This window comes from Pelobates fuscus, chromosome 1, assembly GCF_036172605.1.
Source record: "Pelobates fuscus isolate aPelFus1 chromosome 1, aPelFus1.pri, whole genome shotgun sequence".
In the NCBI taxonomy this organism is placed as follows: Eukaryota; Metazoa; Chordata; class Amphibia; order Anura; family Pelobatidae; genus Pelobates; species Pelobates fuscus.
In genome coordinates this window covers 357,903,985-357,931,145 of record NC_086317.1, presented here as the reverse complement: position 1 = coordinate 357,931,145, position 27,161 = coordinate 357,903,985, and positions in this window count along the sequence as shown.

Genomic DNA, 27,161 nt, shown 5'->3' with positions numbered 1-27,161 from the left:
CCTGTTACATATCTTAGTATCATCCGCAAAAAGACACACCTTACCATCAAGACCTTCTGCAATATCACTAATAAAAATATTAAAGAGAATGGGTCCAAGTACAGATCCCTGAGGTACCCCACTGGTGACAAGCCCAAGCTTCGAATATACTCCATTGACTACAACCCTCTGTTGCCTGTCACTCAGCCACTGCCTTACCCATTCAACAATATTGGAATCCAAACTCAAAGATTGTAGTTTATTGATAAGCCTTCTATGTGCAACAGTGTCAAAAGCCTTACTGAAATCTAGGTAAGCAATGTCTACTGCACCACCCTGATCTATAATTTTAGTTACCCAATCAAAAAAATCAATAAGATTAGTTTGGCATGATCTCCCTGAAGTAAACCCATGTTGTCTCTGGTCTTGAAATCCATGTGTTTTTAGATGTTCAACAATCCTATCCTTTAACATGGTTTCCATCACTTTCCCCACTACTGAAGTAAGGCTTACTGGCCTATAGTTGCCCGACTCCTCCCTATTACCTTTCTTGTGAATGGGCACAACATTCGCTAACTTCCAATCTTCTGGGACTACTCCTGTTATCAATGATTGGTTAAATAAATCTGTTAATGGTTTTGCTAGTACACCACTAAGCTCTTTTAATAGCTTTGGGTGTATTCCATCAGGTCCCATTGACTTATTTGTCTTTACTTTTGACAGTTGAAATAGAACCTCTTTCTCTGTAAACTCACGTGTAATAAATGACTCATTTATCCTTTTTCTTAACTGAGGTCCCTTTCCTTCATTTTCATCTGTAAATACCGAACAAAAATATTCATTGAGGCAGTCAGCTAGACCTTTATCCTCATCTACATACCTTCCTTCTTTTGTTTTTAATCTAACTAATCCTTGTTTTACTTTTCTTTTCTCATTTATGTATCTAAAAAAAGTTTTGTCCCCCTTTTTTACTGACTGTGCTATTTTCTCTTCTGTGTGGGATTTGGAAGCTCTTATAACTTGCTTAGCCTCTTTCTGCCTAATCTTATAGGTCATTCTGTCTTCCTCACTCTGGGTTTTTTTATAATTACTAAATGCTAACTTTTTGTTTTTTACTATTTTGGCCACATCTGCGGAGTACCACAGTGGTTTCTTGAATTTTTTGCTTTTACTGACAAGCCTAATGCAATTTTCTGTTGCCTTTAGTAGTGCAACTTTTAAATAATCCCATTTCTTTTGGACTCCATATAAATTGCTCCAGTCTGATAATGACTCCTTTACACATATTCTAATTTTAGAAAAGTCTGTTTTTCTAAAGTCTAAAACTTTTGTTTTTGTGTGGTGTGACTCAGTCACTGTTCTTATATTAAACCACACTGACTGATGATCACTGGATCCTAAACTTTCACCTACAGTAATATCTGATACCAAATCTCCATTTGTTAACACTAAATCTAGTATGGCCTCTTTACGAGTTGGCTCCTCAACGACTTGTTTTAGAGACAATCCCAGTAGGGAGTTTAGAATATGTGTGCTCCTGGCACAAGTAGCTATTTTTGTTTTCCAATTCACATCAGGAAGATTAAAGTCACCCATGATGATAACTTCCCCCTTCATTGTCATTTTAGCTATTTCTTCAACTAGTAGATTATCTAACTCTTCAATTTGTCCTGGGGGCATATATAACATATATATATGTTTAATTAATATCATTCTAGTAGTATTTTGATTTTAATTTATATAATATATATATATATATATATATATATATATATATAGTAAAATACACTTAGACAGTGTATGTATATATATATATATATATATATATATAAAAAAGTATCCAACCTCTGGCATTCAACCTTTAAGCAGTAATTACCAGCCACCGAACCTGGGTGCCTCCCAGCAATAGTACAATTGAAAATTAAGACAGGAGCACTCCCTTGGTTTTCCATAAAGTGTTATTGAGAAATCACCACCTCTACATTGACCTTTTGATCCTTCAGGGTCTTTATCAAGATAATGATAGTGTCAAAAAAAATACAAATATATACCATAATAATAAGTGAACAACTTACCCCATCTGTGTGATACCCGGTCCATCTGTGCTTACGTGTTGGTGCCCGTGCGCATACGTGGGGATGTGAATCCGTGCATGTTGACGTAATCATAACGTGACCTGGAACGCTAGCATGTGTAAACAACCGTAACCATGGATAAACCTCTGTAACAAACGTGTGTATGGAGGAATAAAAGAATATTAACCTAAGGATAGCTGGATGAATCTGGTAAACACCTTCATCAAAAAACGGGTTATGTATGGAGAACAGCCAGGTTTAGTGTGAAATGAAATGTGAAAATCCAAGACCTAAAATGCAAGATGTAATAAAAAACCCTATGCTGAGTGTATTAAAGTGAAAGTACCGGACCCTCTGTGAAGTGTACTGTTCTATTCAAAAGTGTACAAACGTGAACATGCTGTGTGTAAAATAAGTAACCAAAAAAAGTGTAAAAGCTAAAATGTACAAATGAAAGTGTATGAAAATAACCCCAGACCAGTAATGAGACCCTCTAAAAAGAAATACAACAAACACATAAATATTAGCCAGTTACAACAATAAAACTAATGCATCACAATATCAAAATAAAATAAATCCCTCATCCAGCACCCATAAGCATAATAATATCCATCCCTGATCCAGCTACCCAGTAAATCCTAACTAGATATAAGCAGAAATAAAACTACTGGATACACATATAAATACTAAATCTTTAAATGTATAAATTAACATATATCAAGGAATGAACTAAATGAAATATACTCATTGAGACCTTTTGGTTGTGTAGTGTCCAATTGCTTAATCCAAAACGTTTCTCTTTGCAATAGCAACCTCGAACGATCTCCACCACTGGGTAGGACCAAACAAAAAACAACAGATACAGGGTGCGCTGGATAAAATAAACGAAAACGATAACACGAAAAGGAAAGTCTCTATGGGTACAGTGTAGACCTTGAGTAACTGTTCTTCTGTTCTCGCTTTGGAATCGCAGTGGTTGGATATGAAACACAAAAGCAGAGAAGGGGGGGACCAATAGTGCAAAACCGTATGGTAGAGAGGATCACGAACAACACAGACGTAGAGAAATGCCAACTTACAATTTTTAGAGCTAAGCCCAGCTTTAGGTAAAACAGCTTAAAGTGGTATTTGATACTCCCCACATGTAGGATATAACTGGGCAATTGGAGTCTCCACACGATTCTTTAAAACTTCTGAGACAGACATCAGCATATAAAATATATAAAAGGAAAAACCCAATGGTGCAATAACTTTGGTAGTACTGCAACAACAGACAACACAGAGGTCCTAAGAGTGCCAACTTACAATCTAGAGAGCTATAACCAGCTCTAAGTAAAACAGCATACAGTGGTATTTAAACTCCCCACGTGTAGGATATTCCTCTAGTGATGCTTGTAGTGCCGGTCTTATGAACAATAAAATCACAAGAGAGGGCCCATAGTGTTTTCCATATGTAAAAATGACAAAGTGATAAAAAGAAACGTACTTACAGTGTTCAGAGCAGCCACACTGCTCTATGAACCAAGCGTAGGTGGAATAATCCCCACCAGGGATTCCTTTTGCAGTACTGGATCTTGTTAAAAATGATGATAAAAAATCAGCCAGGATAAAACAGCAGCATATAAAGTAAATGAACTAACCCAAAGTAAAAGGTAGTAACAAAATACTTTAATATAAAACAGAGTAAAAATACACAACGCGTTTCCCCAAACAGTAGGCTTTTAAAAAAGCCTACTGTTTGGCGAAACGCGTTGTGTATTTTTACTCTGTTTTATATCTGTTACTCTGTTTTATACTACCAAAGTTATTGCACCATTGGGTTTTTCCTTTTATATATTTTATATGCTGACGTCTGTCTCAGAAGTTTTAAAGAATCGTGTGGAGACTCCAATTGCCCAGTTATATCCTACATGTGGGGAGTATCAAATACCACTTTAAGCTGTTTTACCTAGAGCTGGGCTTAGCTCTAAAAATTGTAAGTTGTCATTTCTCTACGTCTGTGTTGTTCGTGATCCTCTCTACCATACGGTTTTGCACTATTGGTCCCCCCCTTCTCTGCTTTTGTGTTTCATATCCAACCACTGCGATTCCAAAGCGAGAACAGAAGAACAGTTACTCAAGGTCTACACTGTACCCATAGAGACTTTCCTTTTCGTGTTATCGTTTTCGTTTATTTTATCCAGCGCACCCTGTATCTGTTGTTTTTTGTTTTCTCCATTTTCTGAAGGGTTCGAGGGTAGCCCTTCCTCTCAGGTGTGCAGCTTTTTTCCCCCTTGTGATCAGTGCTGTAGCGCTGTTCCCTTCCCACCTTTTCTCACTGGGTAGGACCAGTATCATATCAATCGCAATGAACTTAAGTGTTGGCAACCTGTGATTCAGCGGAAGAAAATGCTTTGCCACCAGTTTGTTGGTCTTCCCGTCTCTGAACGCCATGGTAATGTAACGAGTATATACCCCTTCACGCAGGATCCAGCCTAACAGAAGACAGTACAGAGGAGAGATACGTCTACCGGACCTTAGAGTGGCCGGACTCGACGTAATAGGATAAGACAGAGTCAGGAACGATCCGAGGTCAAGGGCACAAAGAGACAGCGTAAACGAAAACTAGCCGGGGACTGGTACACAGGAATCAGCAAGCCGGCAAACAGTACAGAATAGGATAAAGCGAAAACGAAGTCAGAATACAAAGCCAAGGTCAAATACGGAGAAACACAACTGAACACAACAAGCACTAAAGGGAACTGTAGCAGAAACCACGATAGGGCAAGGAACTAAGGGAAAAGGGTAAGTATAAGTAGCATTCAAACTAATGTGATTGGCTCCTGTCACTTCCACTCCCCCAACAGGTAAGTGTATGGGGTGATTGGCATGACAGGAGCCAATGGGAGCCTTTTTGCAATTTAGGCTCCCACTGTCTCTTTAAGAGCGCGCCCGAGATTCGCGGCGCGCTCTTAGCTGCAGGCGGGACACGTGACCGCTTCCCGCGGTCACTGCCCGCCTTCCTGTCTGAACAGTCGGACGAGCCGCGCGCGGCTCGTGCAGCCGCAGGACCGCGCGCGGCTTGAAGAGAGGACCGCGTCCGGCCCCCGGATAAGGTAAGTACCGCTACAGTACCCCCCCCTGAGGACACGCCCTCCGGGCGGGCAGGACCAGGCCTGGCAGGAAAACGCGAATGGAAAGAACGTACAAGGCGGGGAGCATGAACAGCATCCGCAGAAATCCAACTGCGCTCCTCAGGCCCATAACCCTTCCAATGTACCAAGTACTGAAGCCGACCCCTAAGAAAACGAGAGTCAATAACAGCAGATACTTCGAACTCCTCATGACCCTCCACAGAGACAGGAGGGGGAGGGGGAGTATGCCGGGTATAGCGGTTGCGTACGTAAGGCTTCAACAAAGAGGTGTGAAATACATTGGGTATACGCAGATTCTTAGGCAGACCCAAGGCATAAGAAACGGGATTAACCTTATGTATAATGCGATAAGGACCAATGAAGCGGGGAGCCAATTTCATAGAAGGCACCCGGAGGCGAATATTCCGTGTGGAAAGCAAAACCCTGTCCCCCACAACATAGGAAGGAGCCGCTCTGCGATGCTTGTCAGCCTGAACCTTCTGGCGGGCAGCAGAGTCCACCAAAGAACGCTGAACCTGCTCCCAAGTACTATGCAAACCAGCCAAATGCTCATCCAGAACTGGCATGCCCTGAGAGGAGAATGCAGCCGGAAGAACAACGGGATGCTGGCCATAGACAACGTAAAAAGGGCTTTTGCCGGAAGAATCATGAGTGGCATTATTCTGAGCAAATTCAGCCCAAGGAAGCAGGTCAGACCAATTGTCCTGATGGTGAGACACAAAACAACGGAGGTACTGCTCAAGAGACTGGTTGGCACGTTCAGCAGCTCCATTAGACTGGGGATGGTAAGCGGAAGAAAATGAGAGGGAAATACCCATCTCCGAACAAAAGGCTTTCCAGAACCTGGAAATAAATTGGCTACCCCTATCGGATACAATAGATAAGGGAATACCATGTAATCGAAACACTTCTCTAGCGAAGATAAGAGCCAATTCCTTGGAAGTGGGCAACTTGCGAAGAGACACAAAGTGAGCCATTTTGGAAAACCGATCTACTATCATTAGGATGACTGTGTTACCATTCGAAGGGGGTAATTCAACAATAAAATCCATTGATAGATTAGACCAAGGTCTCTCGGGAACGGGCAACGGATGCAACAGCCCACAAGGAACTCTACGAGAGGTTTTCATACATGCACAAGTAGTACAAGCACTTATATAGTCAGTAACATCCTTACGTAAGGTATCCCACCAGAAATACCGAGAAACGGCTGACACTGTTTTGGAAATACCAGGATGTCCAGCAGTCTTAGTATCGTGATAAAGTGACAGAATATCCCGTCTCTCGGGAATGTCAACGAACAATTTATCATTAGGCCTCTCGCTGGGTGCCATGCCTTGTTTCGCTTGTATGGCCTGCAAGAGGGACGAGGAAATAGACAATATAGTAGTTGCTATTATCCTGTCTGGGGGAATGACAGGAGTGACATCAATCTCCTGTTTGTCAATAGTCTCGAATTGTCTGGACAGAGCGTCCGCTTTGGTGTTCCGGTCACCTGGCCTATAGGTGATTATATAATTAAAATGAGACAAGAACAGTGACCACCTAGCCTGCCTTGAAGACAATCTTTTAGCTTCGCTAAGGTAGGATAGGTTCTTGTGATCTGTAAATATGAGAATAGGATCCTTAGTTCCTTCTAGCAAATGTCTCCATTCTTTGAGTGCTAAAATGATAGCAAGGAGTTCGCGATTACCCACATCATAATTCCTCTCTGCCTTGGACATTTGTTTAGAAAAGAAGCCACAAGGATGCAATGGCTTGTCAGGAGACTCTCTTTGGGATAAGACAGCACCTACCCCTATATCGGAAGCATCAACCTCAAGTATATATGGCAATGAGGGGACAGGATGCTGTAAAATAGGGGCAGAGGCGAACGTAGTTTTAAGAAAGTCAAAAGCCTGAAGTGCCTCAGTAGACCAGACACGTGTATTGCCATCCTTTTTAGTCATACGAGTAATAGGCGCTACTATAGACAAAAAACCTTTGATAAAACGTCTATAATAATTAGAGAAACCCAGAAAACGCTGGATGGCTTTCAGACCTTGCGGCAGAGGCCATTCTATGACTGCAGCAAGCTTCTGGGGATCCATCCGAAAACCCTCGGCGGAAATCAAATACCCTAAAAACTGGACCTCGGACTGGTCGAATAGACATTTTTCTAATTTGCAATAAAGACCATTAGCAAGAAGGGTCTTCAGAACTGTTGTAACATGTCTGTGATGAGCGTGAATGTCAGTAGAATATATTAAAATGTCATCCAAGTACACAATAACAAATGAGTGAATAAAGTCCCTTAAGACATCATTAATAAATTCTTGGAACACTGCTGGGGCATTGCAAAGCCCAAATGGCATGACGGTATACTCATAATGACCTGACCGAGTGTTAAAGGCTGTCTTCCATTCGTGGTCCTTTTTAATACGTATCAAATTGTATGCTCCTCTAAGATCTAATTTGGTGAATACCGTAGCATGTTTGAGCCTGTCAAACAATTCTGTTATTAGAGGTATAGGGTAAGCATTTTTGATGGTGATCTTGTTAAGACCTCTATAATCAATGCAAGGTCTTAAATCACCTTCTTTCTTTGATACAAAGAAGAACCCCGCTCCAGCCGGAGAGGAGGATCTTCTAATAAATCCCTTGTCTAATGACTCTTTAATGTACTCCTCCATGACACGGTTTTCTTGAACCGATAGGGGGTACACCCTGCCCTTAGGAGGTATAGTACCAGGCAACAAATCAATAGCACAATCGTAGGGTCTGTGAGGCGGTAATTTGTCAGCCTCTCTTTTATCAAAGACAGTCTTTAAAGTTAAATACTGAGAGGGTATTGTCGTAGATAAAGGAGGAACAGTAGGAACGTTAATAGAATTCACAGGCGTGACTTCAATAGTACATGACTCATGGCAGGCTTCACTCCATGATTTTATCTGCCCTGTCTCCCAGTCAAAAATGGGATTGTGGGCACGTAACCATGGATACCCTAACACCAACTGTGAAGAGGGAGAGGTGATGACCTGGAACCGAATGGTTTCATAGTGTAGAACCCCTGTGTACATGTGTAGCGGTGCAGTCTCGTGAGTAACAACAGGAGATATCAATGGTCTACCATCTATGGCCTCAACGGCCAAGGGTATCTCCTTCTCTCTGATGGGAATATTGTTTCTCTTTACAAAACCAGAGTCTATAAAGTTCTCGGCTGCCCCAGAATCAACCAGGGCGTCTATGTTTTCAACTATACAACTCTCTCCCATATGTAAAGAAACAGGGAGAAGCAGTCGGTTAGGAGGCAATGTAGGAGACTTAGAAATCACACCCAAGGCCAGTCCGCTATAAGGTCTTAGGTGCGAGAGTTTTCTGGGAGCAAAGGACATTCCTTTACCATATGGTCTCTCCTACCACAATATAGGCAGAGTCCCTCCCTTCTCCTATGTAATTTCTCAGTATCTGAGAGTTTGGCAACCCCTAATTGCATAGGTTCCTCTTCAGATACTTTAACACTCTCCGGTATATTAACTCTGGGTTGAATAGGTGTAACAAAACGTCTATTCCTGTTCTTAGTATAGAGCCTGTCACGAATCCTATTATCTATATCGATGAGGTAGTCAATAAGGTCCTCTAAGGCAATAGGAAGCTCCTTAGCTGCTACCTCATCCAATATAGAGTCTGATAAACCTTCCATGAAGGCCGTAGTTATTATAACCCATTATTGGTCCAATCGACCTGTGAGGCAAGGGTACGAAACTGTATAGCGTAATCAGCCACAGACCTAGAACCCTGTTTAACCCTCATTAATGCTCTAGCGGCATTCTTAGACCTTTTCATAGTATCAAAAGTTCTGCGAAAAGCTGTTAGGAAACTGTGAAAGTTATGCACCATAGGTCCATTAGCCTCCCAAATAGGGTTTGCCCATTCAAGTGCTTTGTCGGTAAGTTGGTGCATAAAGAACCCAACTTTAGACCTCTCTGTGGGAAATGAACGTGGATACATTTCAAAATGAAACTCTATTTGGTTAATGAACCCTCTGCATGTCTTAGAATCCCCTCCATACCTAGGAGGAGGCGTTAAATGTGCTGTAGCGTTAGGCATAGTCGATACTTCAGGAAGCAGGGGTGCAGGAGGGTTAGGTGCGGTTGCTGGAATGGTTCTAGCTAAGAGCGTCTGGAGAGCCTGAGCTATTTGATCCATACGGTGATCCTGCTCTACAAATCTAGCCTCATGGGTCGCCATCTGTTGAGCTAAATCTGCGGGGTCCATGGCCCTATCGTAATGTAACGAGTATATACCCCTACACGCAGGATCCAGCCTAACAGAAGACAGTACAGAGGAGAGATACGTCTACCGGACCTTAGAGTGGCCGGACTCGACGTAATAGGATAAGACAGAGTCAGGAACGATCTGAGGTCAAGGGCACAAAGAGACAGCGTAAACGAAAACTAGCCGGGGACTGGTACACAGGAATCAGCAAGCCGGCAAACAGTACAGAATAGGATAAAGCGAAAACGAAGTCAGAATACAAAGCCAAGGTCAAATACGGAGAAACACAACTGAACACAACAAGCACTAAAGGGAACTGTAGCAGAAACCACGATAGGGCAAGGAACTAAGGGAAAAGGGTAAGTATAAGTAGCCTTCAAACTAATGTGATTGGCTCCTGTCACTTCCACTCCCCCAACAGGTAAGTGTATGGGGTGATTGGCATGACAGGAGCCAATGGGAGCCTTTTTGCAATTTAGGCTCCCACTGTCTCTTTAAGAGCGCGCCCGAGATTCGCGGCGCGCTCTTAGCTGCAGGCGGGACACGTGACCGCTTCCCGCGGTCACTGCCCGCCTTCCTGTCTGAACAGTCGGACGAGCCGCGCGCGGCTCGTGCAGCCGCAGGACCGCGCGCGGCTTGAAGAGAGGACCGCGTCCGGCCCCCGGATAAGGTAAGTACCGCTACAGGTAATAGCCGATCTATGGCCTCTGATCATGTCCCTGAGTGTCAAGTATGTCTTGTCCACATAGAACAAACCACATGGGCAAGAAATTAAGTATACCACATGGTCAGACAGACATGAGCTGTAATGGGTGATCTTATACAGCTTACCGGAGTGTGGGTGCACAAAAGATGATCCTGTTAGCATGTTCCCACAAGTCACACATCCTGGACATCGGAAAAATCCCTTCCTCTCTGATATGCTAGGGACCAACTTTTCACATGGTAAATCTGTCCTCATTAACAAATCTTTTAGGTTCCTATTTCTGACATAGGCCACCCTAGGAGGATTAGAAAAAATCATACTCAATGTAATATCCGTGGATAAGATCTCGCAATGTTTGTTAATACTTTTAGTAATGTTGTCACTAGCCGAGTGGTATCTCATCGGTTTAGTCATACGAGTATTATCAACGCGAGTTGTCCCTTTTTCAAAGATCTCATTGGCCCGATTTGAAGCTTTCTTCAAAATGTGTTTTCGATAACCCCTATCCAGAAAGGCTCGACTCATATTCTCAATTTGTAAGTCTCGTACAGCTCTGTCCGAATTGTTCCTCATCACCCTGATAAACAGGGAAATCGGTAAAAAAAAATTTAAGCCGGGGGATGAAGCTCGTGAAGTGTGTGAAGTGTAGTAGGGTGTTCTGGTCGGCCGGTTTCTCATATAAGCAATAGCCAATCTGATTACTGACTTTATACACCTCCACATCAAGGAATTGGATTCTGTTTGCTTGATGATTCAAAGTAAGACTAATAGGAGATTCATCATTGTTCAACGTATCTATCATCGTGAGCAGTGCATCTTCAGAGCCCGACCAAATCATGAAGATATCATCAAATCTGTGGTACAAGATGATCTGTGAACCATATAAATTCAGGATATTCGATCTTCCATAAATATGCATAAAGCAATTAGCGTAGGCTGGCGCTATGGCTTCCTCGGATTCTTATGCACCTTTGGTAGTGTATATAGCACTGGAATTTGGGGATTTTCATTCACAAGTTACGCGCCATTGTACTCATCCAGCCATCCTGCTGCCATTCCTCATCCCACTAATGCCCTTAATTTATTAAGAATGACAGTGGTCGGATCATATGTTAACGGTTTGTATGTGATAGCATCTCTTAACTGGTTCAATACCTCATCCCTGTAGTCCTTGTAATCTTGAATCACGATGGCACCCCCCTTGGCTGCTGGTCTAATAGTAATATTAACATCATCCCTCAGATCTTTAAGTGCCATTCTTTCACCTTTAGTGAGATTGTCTCCACTTCGCTTCTGTTGTTTTAACGTGTGTTCCACATCGTGTTGAAATAGTTGTCCAAACATTTTAATCGAGGACTGTATCATTTTTGGTTCCCATATATTCATCAGTTTAAAAGGATGTTTCTCCTTTGGCCCCCATTGGTCTCTAGAGATGTTGAGTTTGAGTGTTTCATTCATCTTATATAATTCTACCTCCAGTCCAAATTTGTCAGGTTCAGTAACTGGTATAAACGTTAAGCCCTTAGATAAAATCCTGATATGATCTGCAGTTAACTGTTTAGTTGATAAATTAAACACTGGGTTTATATCTTCCTTGTTGGAGGTTTGGATCTTAGTTTTATAGATCCTCCCTCTCTGTCCCCTTCTGAGGGGTCTGGGTCTGTGTTTCTTCTTATATGTGAATATGTTGGTTTTCTGGGGGGGTCGTTGGAAAGCTGTTCCCCACTTAAAAAAGTCTGTGAAGACTCATGCCCTACATATGTTCTGGTATTCCTCCCAGTTTCTGTACATTCTGCCTTTGATGCAGATTCAGCAGAACTAGTGTCAATGGACATAAATTGTGGTTTCCTTATTTTAGATTTTTGTCAAAAAAAATGGGGTCTTCGTCTCTCACTGCTCAACCAGTGATACACCTGATGGTGTGTATAAGCATAATTCACCCTTTCCTGCTTCTGCTTCTTAAATTTGATCAAATCATTCCTGTACCTCATGATCTCATCCTGAAGTTTAATCATTTGTTGTGCAGAGGATGCTGCAGTGAGTAAGGTTGTATTAGTAGATTCAACTTTATTGATGGATTCCTTCACCACCGCCAGTTCATTCTTCACTTCATCTACTGTAATAATCATCCAGTCCAGGGCACACTTGTTTGCTACGCTTGCCCATTTCCTACAAAATTCAGGATTAGATCTCCCAATAGTAGGTGCATTGTAATAATCGGAAATGAATGTGCCATGTAGATCCAGATCAACTTCCCTCCTTTTAAGTTTAATATATACATAATTAAGTTCATTATATACATCTCTAAATGAGTCAACATGCTTTAATTCATCTGTAGATTTGGACCAGAGAATATGTTCAGCCTCTGCCTCTGAAATTTTTAGTGTTTCAGCTGTATCTAAAAGGGCACTAGCCCTTGCTAAAAAATCCTCCATCGAAAAATACTTGATAAAGGTCCAGTAATAAATCACAAAAAATAAGTAAGTAAATAATCTAATGTGGTGGTGCACAGAGAGTGTGTTGCTAGCACACTATTATAAATAAAAGTATCCAACCTCTGGCACTCAACCTTTATATATATATATATATATATATATATATATATATATATATATATATATATATATATATATTAAAATACACTTAGTGTCAGGGCACCGCAGGCAGCTGTAAGGGTAGGCTGCAATCCACTTGCAGCACTCACCCTCAGTCCTTCGCGGTCTCCCCTTCCCTTACCTGGCGGCGAGCGGCGTCCTCACAGCTCCAGGCGTCGCTCGCATACTCCTCCTTGCCTTCCAGCAGCAGCATGTATAATGCTGCGCGCTGGGAGCCCGCACGTTTATACGAACGCCAGGGTCAGTAACGTGACCCGGCGTTAAAGACACAGTACCATAATCACAGTGGGAGGTGCAAATATCTCCCACGTGTGATTGTTAATTCTGATTTATATACTTATCTTTCCTGTCTCTCAGTGCCCTGTTGTGGTCTTGTGATACCTGTATTGCAGTTTGCTCGTGTTTCTCTCTGGTTACCGATTATTTGGCTTGTTATTCCGATTCTCCTGTATTCTCCATTCCTTTGACCTCGGCTTGTTTCTTGTTCTCCTGTTTTCTGGCTCCCTTTACTTGACTTGTCTCCTTACTATTCTTAGTTTGCTTAACCCGGCCATTCTAAGGACTGGTATTGCACCCTTTACTTTCTGTGACCTGTTAACGTGTTAAGTTCCCGAATCGTGACACTTAGACAGTGTATGTATGTATATATATATATATATATATATATATATATATGTGTGTGTTTTTTATATATATATTTTTTTTATTTTAAACTGTGTTTCCTGTCATTCCAGGCACTCCCCCTGCTGGCACGGCTATTCTGTCCATGCGATTGTGGACCTCACAATCACATGGCCCAGGAAGGCTGGATTGGCAGTAGGGGGACTCCTTGGGAAGCCATGTAAGTCCCCCCAATAGCGATCGCCGGCGGGGAGATAAGTGCATAGGACGGGGTGGACGTGCTATGCCACCAGCCGGCGCTTAGAGGTTAAGGTAAAGGGTGTGTTTTTCTGTTTAGGATTTGAGTGCTGTGGTTTGAAGAGTTATTTGCAAAGTACTCATTCTCCTATGTCTTCTGTAGACCAGTCCAATTGATGATATTAGAGCTGCAGTAGTTGTTAAACAGTCAGGGTCGGCGCTACCTGTAAGGCGGACTAGACAGCTGCCTAGGGTGCCCGAGAGCCTCAGGCGGCTGCAGCTTTGCCAGGGCTGGTGCGTCCATGAGGGCGCATCACCCGGGCACAGCATGAGGAGAGGGGCTGACAGGAGGGAAGCGCTCAGCGCTCTCCCTGTCACTCCCTCACTGTAGCGTGGCCGAGCTCTGTATGGTCCGCGGGTACAGGGAGCATCCGTCTCCTGTACCCGGCCGGACTAACAGGATGTGCGCACTGAGTGTGCACTTCCTTTTAGTCCGGCCGGGTACAGGAAACAAAAGCTCCCTGTACCCGCGGACCATACAGGGCTCGGCCACGCTACAACATAGGTAGGTGAAAAGGGAGGGGGGGATGAATGGAAAGGGATGGGGGGGGGAATAAATGGAAAGGGAGGGGGGATAAATGGAAAGGGAGGGGGGTAATAAATTGACAGGGAGGGAGGGGGAAGTAATAAATTGACAGGGAGGGAGGGGTAATAAATGGACAGGGAGGGGGGTAATAAATTGACAGGGAGGGGGGAATAAATGGACAGGGGGGATAAATTGACAGTCAGGGTGGGGGGGATAAATTGACAGGCAGGGTGGGGGGATAAATTGACAGGCAGGGTGGGGGGAATAAATTGACAGGGAGGGAGGGGGAAGTAATAAATTGACAGGGAGGGAGGGGGAATAAATGGACAGGGTGTGTAATAAATGGACAGGGTGGGTAATAAATGGACAGGGGGTAATAAATTGACAGGGGGGAGAGATTGACATTCATCACACACACACAATGCACCCCTTACACACAAAGACAATGCACCCCTTGCACACAGAAAAACACAATGCATTACACACACAGACACACACACACAAGCAATGCAACCCTTACCCACACTCAATGCACCCCTTACAGACGCACACACTGCATCCCGTACATACACAGAAACACACCTTGCAGCCCTTACACATACAAACACAGATTCACACAATGAATTCCTTACACACATCAGGACATCCCCTATTCCACCTCCTGGTGGAACATGAAGGTGGACCCTGGGACCCAGACCTTAAGCTGTGTAAAGGGCGTTAAAAAAATGGAGCTGCTTCCCGTTCTCCCAGAACATTTATTTTTGTGACCACAGTTACAAAAAGCCTCCAGAGAGCCTGTTCTACACCAGACCAGTGGAGCCAGACTGCAGCTAGAGCCCATCATCATCCTCATCTGGTTGTAAGTAGGCAATCTAGTATATTATTAGTGACACTAATCTCTAATTTACCTCACATTAAAGAAACACTATAGTCCCCAGAACCACTGCAGCTTAATGTAGTGGTTCTGGTGTCTATAGCCTTTCCCTGCAGGCCTTTTAATGTAAACACGGCGGCACTGCAGCACTTGCGTTAGTTAACATGGCAGATCATATGGGTGGGGCATTGTGATGTCATATGGCGGGGGGGGGCAGGAAAACTTTACTTTTGCCTAGGGCGGCAAAAATCCTTGCACCGGCCCTGTAAACAGTGTGCATGACTTAATGCTGTCCCTGCCCCTCCTGCAAGTCATTTTTTGTGTAAGAGGTTACTAGTGGGCAGATGGGAAATTATCTCTTCCTCTTTCTGTCCTGTCTCACCACAGGCACTGGATGAGCTGGGGAAGCAATAAGTTTTACACCCTCTATAGATCTGTAAGTATACTCACACTCTAAAATTGTTCCTGCAGCTCTGCTGTTAAGGCTGACTGGAATGTCTTAATTTTGGACATTAGATCAGTTCATTTGTGAAAGTAGACACTTTGGGGTATCTCACATAGTATATATTATGCCTTAATGTCCTGCCATATTTTCATGAATTTATGTCAAAGTGTATGGATTTTTTGTTGTTGCTTTTTTTATATACATATTACATCGTTGTTAGGAATTATGTTCTATATGCCACTATGATCAAACCCATACATATCCTGCCAACCACCACTGACCACCAGTGAAAATGTATACAAAAAAATGCAAAAATACCGCCATCCAAAAGCATTCCATACAGACAGGTGGATATATTACAGGAAAAGGGTGGGAGGCTTGAAGAGACTACGATTGGTTAATTAGACTGCACATGTGACCCAAGGGGACGGTCCAGACAACATTTAAATATGGGAGAATCATAGGATCAGATCACAGCTGACAAGGAAGCTCAAGAAGGAGTGAAAGGCAAATTGGCTAATTTTGGGACTTTTCTTTGTACAAGTGTGTCCTTTATTTGTTTATTTAGTGTTTATTTAGCATGTTTTAATACTTATTTGTACAATAAATGTTAGTACCGTATATACTCGAGTATAAGCCGAGTTTTTCAGCACATTTTTTGTGCTGAAAAAAACCAACTCGGCTTATACTCGAGTCAGAGTCTGTATTATGGCAATTTGCATTGCCATAATACAGACCGGGGGAGAGGGGGGCTGGCAGAGCTGTACTTACCTCTCCTGCAGCTCCTGTCAGCTCTCTCCTCCTCCACGCCGTCCGTTCAGCACCTCGGTCAGCTCCCAGTGTAAGTCTCGCGAGAGCCGCGGCTCTCGCGAGACTTACACTGGGAGCTGACAGAGGGAGCTGCACAGACCGCGTGGAGGAGGAGAGAGCTGACAGGAGCTGCAGGACAGGTAAGTACAGCTCTGCCAGCTCCCCTCTCCCCCCACTGAACTACCAATGACACTGGACCACCAGGGAAGGAGCCCCCCTCCCTGCTATGTATCAGAGAGGGGGGATGAAAAAAAATATAATAAAAAAAATAAAAATTTATAATTCAGTTAAATAATTAATAATAATAAAAAAATATAATAATATTAAAAAATAAAAAATAATTAATAAAATTATTAATAATATATCAAAATGCCCACCCCCACCAACACATACACAAACACACACTGCATCACACACACTCACACTTCATTCATATACACTCACACTTCATTCATATACACTCACACTTCATTCATATACACTCACACTGCATTCATATACACACACACTGCATTCATACACACACACTGCATTCATACACACACACACACTGCATTCATACACACACACACACACACACACACTGCATTCATACCCACACACTGCACTCATACACACACTGCACTCATACACACACTGCACTCATACACACACTGCACTCATACACACACTGCACTCATACACACACACACACACTGCACTCATACACACACTGCACTCATACACACACACTGCACTCATACACACACACTGCACTCATACATACACGCACTGCACTCATACATACAGGCACTGCACTCATACACACACACACTGCATTCATACACGCACTGCACACTGCACACTGGAAATAAATATTCAATTAATATATACGCACACACACTGCACTCATACGCGCACACACTGCACTCACACTGCACTCATACACACACACTGCACTCATACACACACACTGCACTCATACACACACACTGCACTCATACACACACACTGCACTCATACACACACACTGCATTCATACACGCACTGCACTCATACGCACACACTGCATTCATTATATACACACACTGTAAATAAATATTCAATTAATATAATTTTTTTAGGATCTAATTTTATTTAGAAATTTACCAGTAGCTGCTGCATTTCCCACCCTAGTCTTATACTCGAGTCAGTAAGTTTTCCCAGTTTTTTGGGGTAAAATTAGGGGCCTCGGCTTATATTCGGGTCGGCTTATACTCGAGTATATACGGTAACACTTTACAAGTGCATTGAATATAGAGAATTTTCATTTGTTTTTTGCTGTTGATCCAAAAGAAGGCAAAAAACTAGTTTGAAGCACAATTTTGCAACAAGCTAGGAAAAGAAATTCCTTCTTGACCCCAGAATGGCAGTCAGATTTATCCTTGGATCAAGCAGTTATTACCCTACATTGAAAGATTATATCCTTGAATATTCTGTTTTTGCAAGTATGCATCTAGTAGCTGTTTGAACATCTGTATGGACTCTGATAAAACCACTTCTTCAGGCAGAGAATTCTACATCCTGATTGTTCTTACAGTAAAAAAACCTTTCCTTTGCCTTAGACAAAATCTTCTTTCTTCCAGTCTAAACGCATGGCCTCGTGTCCTATGTAAAGTCCGATTTGTGAATAGAGTTCCACACAATGGTTTGTATTGGCCCCGAATATATTTGTATAATGTTATCATATCCCCTCTCAGGCGACGTTTTTCTAAACTAAATAGGTTTACATTTGTTAACCTTTCTTCATAGCTGATATGTTCCATTCCTTTTATTAATTTTGTAGCCCGCCTCTGCACTTTTTCTAGTGCCATAATATCCTTCTTTAGAAAAGGTGCCCAAAATTGCACAGCATATTCAATATGTGGTCTTACCAGTGATTTATAAAGAGGCAAAATGATATTCTCGTCACGAGAATGAATGTCCTTTTTCATGCATGACAATACCTTACTGACCTTGGCCACTGCTGATTGACATTACACATTGTTGCATAGTTTGTTGTCTATAACAATTCCCAAGTCCTTTTTGTGTGTTGTTATCGCTAATTCGCTTCCATTAAGGGTATACGTTGCTTGTGTATTCTTTACGCCGAAGTGCATAACTTTGCATTTTTCAACATTAAATTTCATCTGCCATTTGAGTGCCCAGTCCCCCAGTCTATCTAAATCCCTCTGCAGCAAAGTAATATCTTGCTCACATTGTATTATTTTACAAAGTTTTTTGTCATCTGCAAACACTGAAACATGACTTTCAATGCTGTCTTCAAGATCATTTATAAACATGTTAAATAGAAGGGGTCCCAGAACAGACCCCCGAGGGACACCTCTTGCCACCTCTGTCCAGCTTGAAAATTTGGCGCCCCCTAGTGGAGATCCATGCATATATACAGAGGGTAAAACATAACCTTTAATGAATGCTGTATAAAAAGGTATATTAACCTATAGTAGGATCGCAGATAAGCGATAAACAAAAAAGAAAAAACAAAACAAATATATAGGAGGTTATAATAGAGAGAACACGTTGGATGGGGTGAAGTGTCCTAAATTAAGTTCCCTGGAGGATACTTCAATTGTCCCCCCAATGTGTAAAAATAGCTCTCAAGTGCACTGGTTACTCGATGCAGTTATACTATATAGAACCCTCCAGTCAATACCCAGAAAAATGAACCCAACAAACCGGGATCAGTGAGGGTGGACAGAGTAGCAGAAACCTGCATACTCAGGAGAGAACTGTGGCAACAAGAGATAACAAACTGAGGTATGTATACTAATGTGATAACTCACTGTCCAGGATATTTACAATGTAGCTGAGACAGTGATCTGGTTATTGGAGCCTAGCCTCCAGTGGCCAGGGGAACAGGACTGTGGGAGAGAGAGAATCAACTGTGCTGAACAAAGTTCCCCTCCCCAACCCCATATGTCCCTTCCCTCTTACTGCCTCTGAGGTGGCTATCTCACAATCCAGATTGCTAGTATCACTCGTGAATAAACCTTAGTTGTCCAATAAATATTTGCCGAGAACAATGCCACCAGATAACTGCCTGCCTACATAGAACCCTCCAGTCAGTGCCCAAAAAACGAATCCAACAAACCGGGATTAGTGAGGGTAGGCGCAGATAGTGGCGCCGAAACACGTGTCAGGCAGGCAGGGAGGTTATCCGGTGTCATTACCCTCGACTAAGATTTAGTTAGCAATCAAGGTTATTCAACGTGTGATAATAGAAATCTGGATTGTGAGATAAACACCTTAGAGGCAGAAAGAGGGAAGGGACGTGTGGGGTTGGGGTGGGGAACTCTGTTCAGCACAGTTGATTCTCTCTCTCCCACAGTCCGGTTCCCCTGGCCACTGGAGGCTAGGCTCCAACAACCAGATCGCTGTCTCAGCTACATTGTATATATCCTGGACAGTGTGTTATCACAGATTATACATACCTTGTTTTGTTATTTCCAGTTGCCACAGTTCTCTCCTGAGTATGCAGGTTTTTGCTACTTTGTCTACCCTCACTAATCCCGGTTTGTTGGATTCGTTTTTTGGGCACTGACTGGAGGGTTCTATGTAGGCAGGCAGTTATCTGGTGGCATTGTTCTCGGCAAATATTTATTGGACAACTAAGGTTTATTCACGAGTGATACTAGCAATCTGGATTGTGAGATAGCCACCTCAGAGGCAGTAAGAGGGAAGGGACATATGGGGTTGGGGAGGGGAACTTTGTTCAGCACAGTTGATTCTCTCTCTCCCACAGTCCTGTTCCCCTGGCCACTGGAGGCTAGGCTCCAATAACCAGATCACTGTCTCAGCTACATTGTAAATATCCTGGACAGTGAGTTATCACATTAGTATACATACCTCAGTTTGTTATCTCTTGTTGCCACAGTTCTCTCCTGAGTATGCAGGTTTCTGCTACTCTGTCCACCCTCACTGATCCCGGTTTGTTGGGTTCATTTTTCTGGGTATTGACTGGAGGGTTCTATATAGTATAACTGCATCGAGTAACCAGTGCACTTGAGAGCTATTTTTACACATTGGGGGGACAATTGAAGTATCCTCCAGGGAACTTAATTTAGGACACTTCACCCCATCCAACGTGTTCTCTCTATTATAACCTCCTATATATTTGTTTTGTTTTTTCTTTTTTGTTTATCGCTTATCTGCGATCCTACTATAGGTTAATATACCTTTTTATACAGCATTCATTAAAGGTTATGTTTTACCCTCTGTATATATGCATGGATCTCCACTAGGGGGCGCCCAATTTATTCTGACCCACCAGGTCTGCTTCTCTATTTTCATACAATTGTGTAAGGGTTACCCCCTGGTCTGGTCGCCCCCGGACACACATGAAGTCTTTTCCCCTTGCTGGGAATCGCACTCATTTCTTTCTTACTCAGCTTGAAAATTTACCATTAATGACAACTCTTTGTACTCTGTTTTTAAGCATTTTCATCTAGACCGATTTCCTTGAGTTTTAACACTAATCTATTGTGTGGAACTGTATCAAATGCCATGGCAAAATCCAAATAGATCACATCCACTGCAACACCCTGATCTATACTTCTACTTACTACTTCTACTTACTTCTACTTGATCTGAATATTAATACAAACTCTAGAAATAGTTTTAGAAGGAGTTCCATCTGATGATGTCAACAGAAGGATTACTTTTCTGGCCCTAATCCTGATCTGAACCCGGGATAATTGTAATTGGGTAGAATGAGACTAGCTAATTTATTGACAATTGGAAATTAAAAGTTCATGCCATGGTGATGGATATACTGGAATGAAAAACTGGAAAAATGAAGAGAAGTAAAGAGAATGGGAGAACTGAGGTCCTCATTTTTTATAAAGTGTAGAAATTGTCAGACGCATTAAAACATAATTGGGAAGGTTGGCTGCATGCGACCAGGGAGTTATTTCTAATGCATAATAAGCACAACCAAAATGGAATAACGATAAGACTGATAAGAAAGGGGTATGAGAAACTCTTTCCCTTTTGAATAAAACCCTAATTTAGTTATATTGTTATCAAGTGGATTAAAAAGATAATCAGGGCATTATCTGGAAAGAATATGTGTATTAGAGCATTGTGTGATAATGTCAGCGATAGTGGCAGTATAGATGGAGAGAAGAGAATATTGTGATTAACCCATGGAACAGAGGAAAAGGCAAGTTGATAGATTATTAAAGAGACAGGAATGGTAAGAGAGTTAGAATGGCATCCAGGTGGAATAAACACAATAATGTAATGGCTAGGTTAGCCAAAGGAGAGATAAAGTAGATTGAAAAATGTCCTCAGAAGAAGCAGAGAGATAAACAAGGATGATGACGTTTCAAGAGAGCTTTGAACAGCATAAAGTATGATGGGTTTGTCCTGAGTAGACAAGTTGGAAGCCAGCACTGATAGAGAGATGGGAGAAGAATTTTATTTTGTTTTGTTTTTTGTTGTTTTATAAGAGGTCTGCTAACTGGAACTTTTAAAGAGTTAACATAGCATATGATCAACAAGAAACAAAAAGCATATTAATATAAAACTATTTAATTTCATCTGCATTTTTTTTTATTCCTCTGTGTGCAACTAATGTTTTAATAGTGAATTCCCCAATGTACATAAAAGTGATCATAAACACTACTTGCAATTTCTTTCTGGAAAACAAACCATCTCATTAAGCATAACACAAATTTACACCAGTGTCAATCAACATAATTGCTTTCTTCATTAATTTACTATTATTACTGTATCACCATGACAACTTCAATCATTTACATTTTGCATTGTCTGAGATTATATTTTCATGTCTGTTAACCTATTTGTGCATTGTCCTATTTTTCAGTAGCAAGGGAAATGTTTATGCAAGTTTTTAATTGTGTAACATGCACCAGTAAGAAAAGTTGGCAGCATATTGTAATATATATAGTATGATCTTATAAGTGGAAGATAATAAGTAAAGAGGCTAAAGTGTTGCTCCCATGCAAGCACTCAAGTGACAGTCTCAGCTAATACTACGCTGAGCAATGACCCTACCTGCTATAACCTATGTCTAAGCTTGCTTATATATAAACGTAGGATGATTGGATAGCCTAGCATGTATTCTAAACGTGAAACTTAACCCTGCATTATAATTACAGACACTAAGAAAAGCCTGTACCTTCTGACTAAGTTTTGCCTCTCCACTGTCTCTTTATCCTATCACTATAAACTAAAAATGTGCTGAATATCTGTAAGCCATGTTATGAGCATAATGCTTGTACTTATTCTGATTGTGACAGCTATCGTGGCTGAGCAAATCTACTGTTACACCATGCCCAACAAAAAATAAAGAATAAAAAAAAAAAAAACAGAGATGAGTCAAACAGGGGGATAAAAGTTATGCCACAAATTATAAAAACAAGATATAAAATAAAAAAGCCTTATATATATATATATATATGAATCCAAATGGTAAAACTTGACCTAGCTCTAGTCTGAATGGCATACGGTGTAGGTAGGCAGATGTATCATCGGTATGAAGATCATAAAAAATATCAAAAAGACAGCAATAATGCTCACAGTATAAAAGGTACCAGGAATATAGAATAAAGAATAGGTACTCACATTTAATTGGGAAGACTAACTGCTCAATGTGTAGGCGTAAGTGGTATAATCCCCACCGTGGATTCTTTTGGAGTAGTCCTCACTGGAACTTAAAATTGGATGCCAGGTAGAAAATAATAAAAAAGTAAAATGGCACACTCACAGTGGAAAGAGGACAAAATACCTTTATTAAAATACAATGTAAAACAAACAGTTAAAATATCCACAACGCATTTCACTTAAGTTGCTTTCTCAAGTGTAGGTAGAAAAATCTATAGGTTTACATAGGGAGTGTGGGTGTGGTTTCTTTAAATTTGTCACCTAAATTACATCATAATTGATTTTATGATTTTTTTATTTTTTTTAAAGATGAAAAAAAGGTCTAGAATGATAGTAGACCAATGTAGGGACTAGTGTATAAAACTTGAAAGCAAAACTAAGCTTCTAAAGGGGCCTGTCACATGACCACACACAATGGAGCATAGGAAATGTTGTGCAGCCGGGGTCTGGTTGTGTCCACAGACTACATGAATGAGAGAAGCTCCTCCTAAAAGGGGCAGGGAGCTAGTAATGAATATCCTCCTATGAGAAAATGGAGGATTTGGAGAATTTAGACCCCACATGGCCACCACCATTTAGGGAACTAATGCAGAATAGGAACCTCCCTTCCTTTACCTTTATCTGAAGAGGAGGATAGACTGTGGGCACTTAGGAGACCAGGCAACTGTGAAAGCATGTGAAAAGAGTCTGATTCTTACTTTGTGGACGACACCAGGGGATTTCTTGAACCAGAACACTGCATTTTGCGGTAGTTATTAAGATGCTTGAACTGCCTCTTCAGTCTCCTCTTTGAACCATCACTTATGTATTGATTTGCTTGTTGTATTCATATTTTAGAATTCCTTTGTATAAAATACATTTTCCTATTTGCAGTCATATGACTCAGTTTGTATGTTTGAGCATTACTGTCCTTTTAAATTGGACATGTTTACATTAGTGGATTTGCAAATGAATCTTGACTTCATTGGCAAGTGCAGTACTTCTACGGTAGTATTGTTGTTCACTTTTAATGATTGTCACCATCATGAAACAATTTTTTTACATTGCACGGTTTACCCCTTTATTTTTTTGTTTTTTTGACCTGCAGTTTCATTTGCAATCTATATAAATATATCAATATATTTAAAATGTACATTCTGCACAATATTTCTGTGTCTGCTAACAACAAAACAATATTAATATTTAAAAGCTACCCATCTGCTTATCTCCTGCTGCTAAATGTTTTCCTTAAAAGAGCTATAAGAGAGATGGTGAGCAGATGGTAGCTGGTTTGCTGTATCCTATATCCTTCACAACTGCCACAGAGCTCTGCTATTCATTAATCTTCCCCAGACTTCCAGTAGCACAGCAACTGAATTATACTTATTGAGGCCAATTCTGCTATCAGGTTTCAAAACAAACTGAAACATTCTGAACAGAGAAAATTGCCTAATTTCTAACCTGGTGTCCACTATAGATTAGTTAGGGAAATCAGCAATTTATAGGGATCTTGAAGTTAATTTATTAGTAATTAAATACAGTAAAAAAAAAAAACAACAAAACATGTTACAGGTTTTACCGAGAAAAGAAATGGACTACTTTGTAAGAAATTTCAATACAGTGTTTTCCTGCCCAGTTAATAACTTAATGTAGAGTTTTAAAAAACTTTGTAAAAATGTATGCACACACAAAGAATATACCATGTCAATTTAAAATTGAACCGTGCTCAGAGAGAATTAAGATGCAAAATGGCATTGTATCAAAAGAAGTACATAGAGTTTTTTTTTAATGAGATTAAATATAGCACTTTCTATGTAACGGTAATTTACACTGTATTTCTTTTCAACCCATTGGAATTAAAGAAAGCATCTACCTGTAATAGTCACCAAATTACATCTTGTTAACAGAACATTCCTAGCACCATAAACATTTCAACAAGCTGTCTACATTTTAGATTGATTATTTTTGTGATCATTTAAACATATTGAAAGTATACAGCCAATATATATATATATATATATATATATATATATATATATATATATATATATATATATATATATATATATATATATATATATATATATATATATTTATTCTGTAGTCCGTTTACTGAAAGACAGCACTGAGGCACTAATCCAAGCAGCACAGGAACAGGCACTCAGCACCAGATCAATAGAAGCTGGAATCTACCACACCAGGCAAGACCCAAGGTGCAGACTGTGGAAAGAGGTCTCTGAGTCAGTCCAGCACCTAGTAGCCGGATGCAAGATGTTAGCAGGAACAGCAAACATGGAGAGACACAATCAGTGATTTAATGTCCCGCTCATTCTTGGCACACAGCTTGATGTCGTCCATGTTGAGTAGGTGGCTGATGGTAGCTCCACTTTTGAAACTGTATTCGTATCCACTCTTCTTGATGATCTGGCTAAAGGTGTTGAGGCCTATGCAGAACAGCATTGGGCATAGCGCATTACCTTGGTATACGCCACATTTGATGTTGACTTGAGTTATTGTCCTGGAATTGGCTTCTAGAGTTGTTTTCCACTTGCCCATCGGGTTCTTGATGAAGGCTCTTATTTTCTTGCTGACCTTGTAGAGAGCCAAGCATTCCATTATCTATGTGTGTGGCATTGTGTCATTGGCTTTCTTGTAGTCCATCCAGGCCGTGCACAGATTGGCCTGTCTGGTCTTAGAATCCCTTGTGACTGCTTGATCTACCTGTAGTTTTGGTGTTTTGATCCTCTGGTGTTGTTTCCAATCCCATTCTGAGTATTGCTCATATATTTACTAATATGCCCTTGTATCTTGGAGGCTATGATGCCTGACAGGATTTTCCGTGTTGTGAGGAGGCAAGTTATTGGTTGATAGTTGGATGGTATTGTTTCTTTGTGAGAGTCCTTCATAATCAGTATTGTTCTACCTTTTGTTAGCCAGTCAGGGTGGGACCAACTCTTCATGTGTGCTGCTCTCTGTTGGATATCTTCGACTGTGATGGTGACTGGTTCCTGTTATGACAGCATGCAGTGGTCTTCTATCAGGTCTAGTAGCCACTGGCCTCTGTGTTATGATATGCTTCTTTCTCCCAGATATTCTTCCAGTACTGTTCAGTCTCTGGGTGGGTCTTATAGAAACATAGAAACATAGAATCTGACGGCAGATAAGAACCATTCGGCCCATCTAGTCTGCCCAATTTTCTAAATACTTTCATTAGTCCCTGGCATTATCTTATAGTTAGGATAGCTTTATGCCTATCCCACGCATGCTTAAACTCCTTTACTGTGCTAACCTCTACCACTTCAGCTGGAAGGCTATTCCATGCATTCACTACCCTCTCAGTAAAGTAATACTTCCTGATATTATTTTTAAACCTTTGTCCCTCTAATTTAAGACTATGTCCTCTTGTTTTGGTAGTTTTTCTTCTTTTAAATATAGTCTCCTCCTTTACTGTGTTGATTCCCTTTATGTATTTAAATGTTTCTATCATATCCCCCCTGATTTAGTGCTGTCAGTCTTTGCTTAGCTGTTTGCAGCGCCTCCTGTATAGGCATATCCTTGTACTCCTGCAGCAGCCAGCATCTATCTTTGATCTTTCCACCTCTGTTAAGTTGATCCAGCTTAACCCCTTAAGGACACATGACATGTGTGACATGTCATGATTCCCTTTTATTCCAGAAGTTTGGTCCTTAAGGGGTTAATAACTTCCTTCCATGTTGTCTTTGTCTTTCCAGTTGTAGTCTCCATGGTGGTACTCTTTGAGCCTGATCTTATAGTCATGTAGCTGGAGGACCACTAATGCTGTGACAAAAATGAGCCTGTTGGTCTCTGTGATGGTGAAGGTTGGGATTGTGGACAATGCTTCATTAATTGTAGCTAGCATGCTGTCTGGTGGTAACTTTCCAGTGATCTTTGGTCAATGACTGTTAGTTTTTCTGGGATCACTTCCCTTATGTCAGGGTACCTGTTGTCTCTACCTCAGAGGAGGTGAGATACTGAGAATTCCGTCCTCTCAGAAGAACTTACTCACTCGTTCCTCGCGGTCATTTCGTCCGTTTACACGCCGGACGCCTCTGATCCGCCTCCTTTTATGACGCGGCTCTAGTAGCCGACGTCATGACGATTAGCCGTTCCGACCTGTCAATCAGTCCTGAGCTCGAATCAGGACTCGTCGGGGGCGTGATCATCTATTTGGAACCAG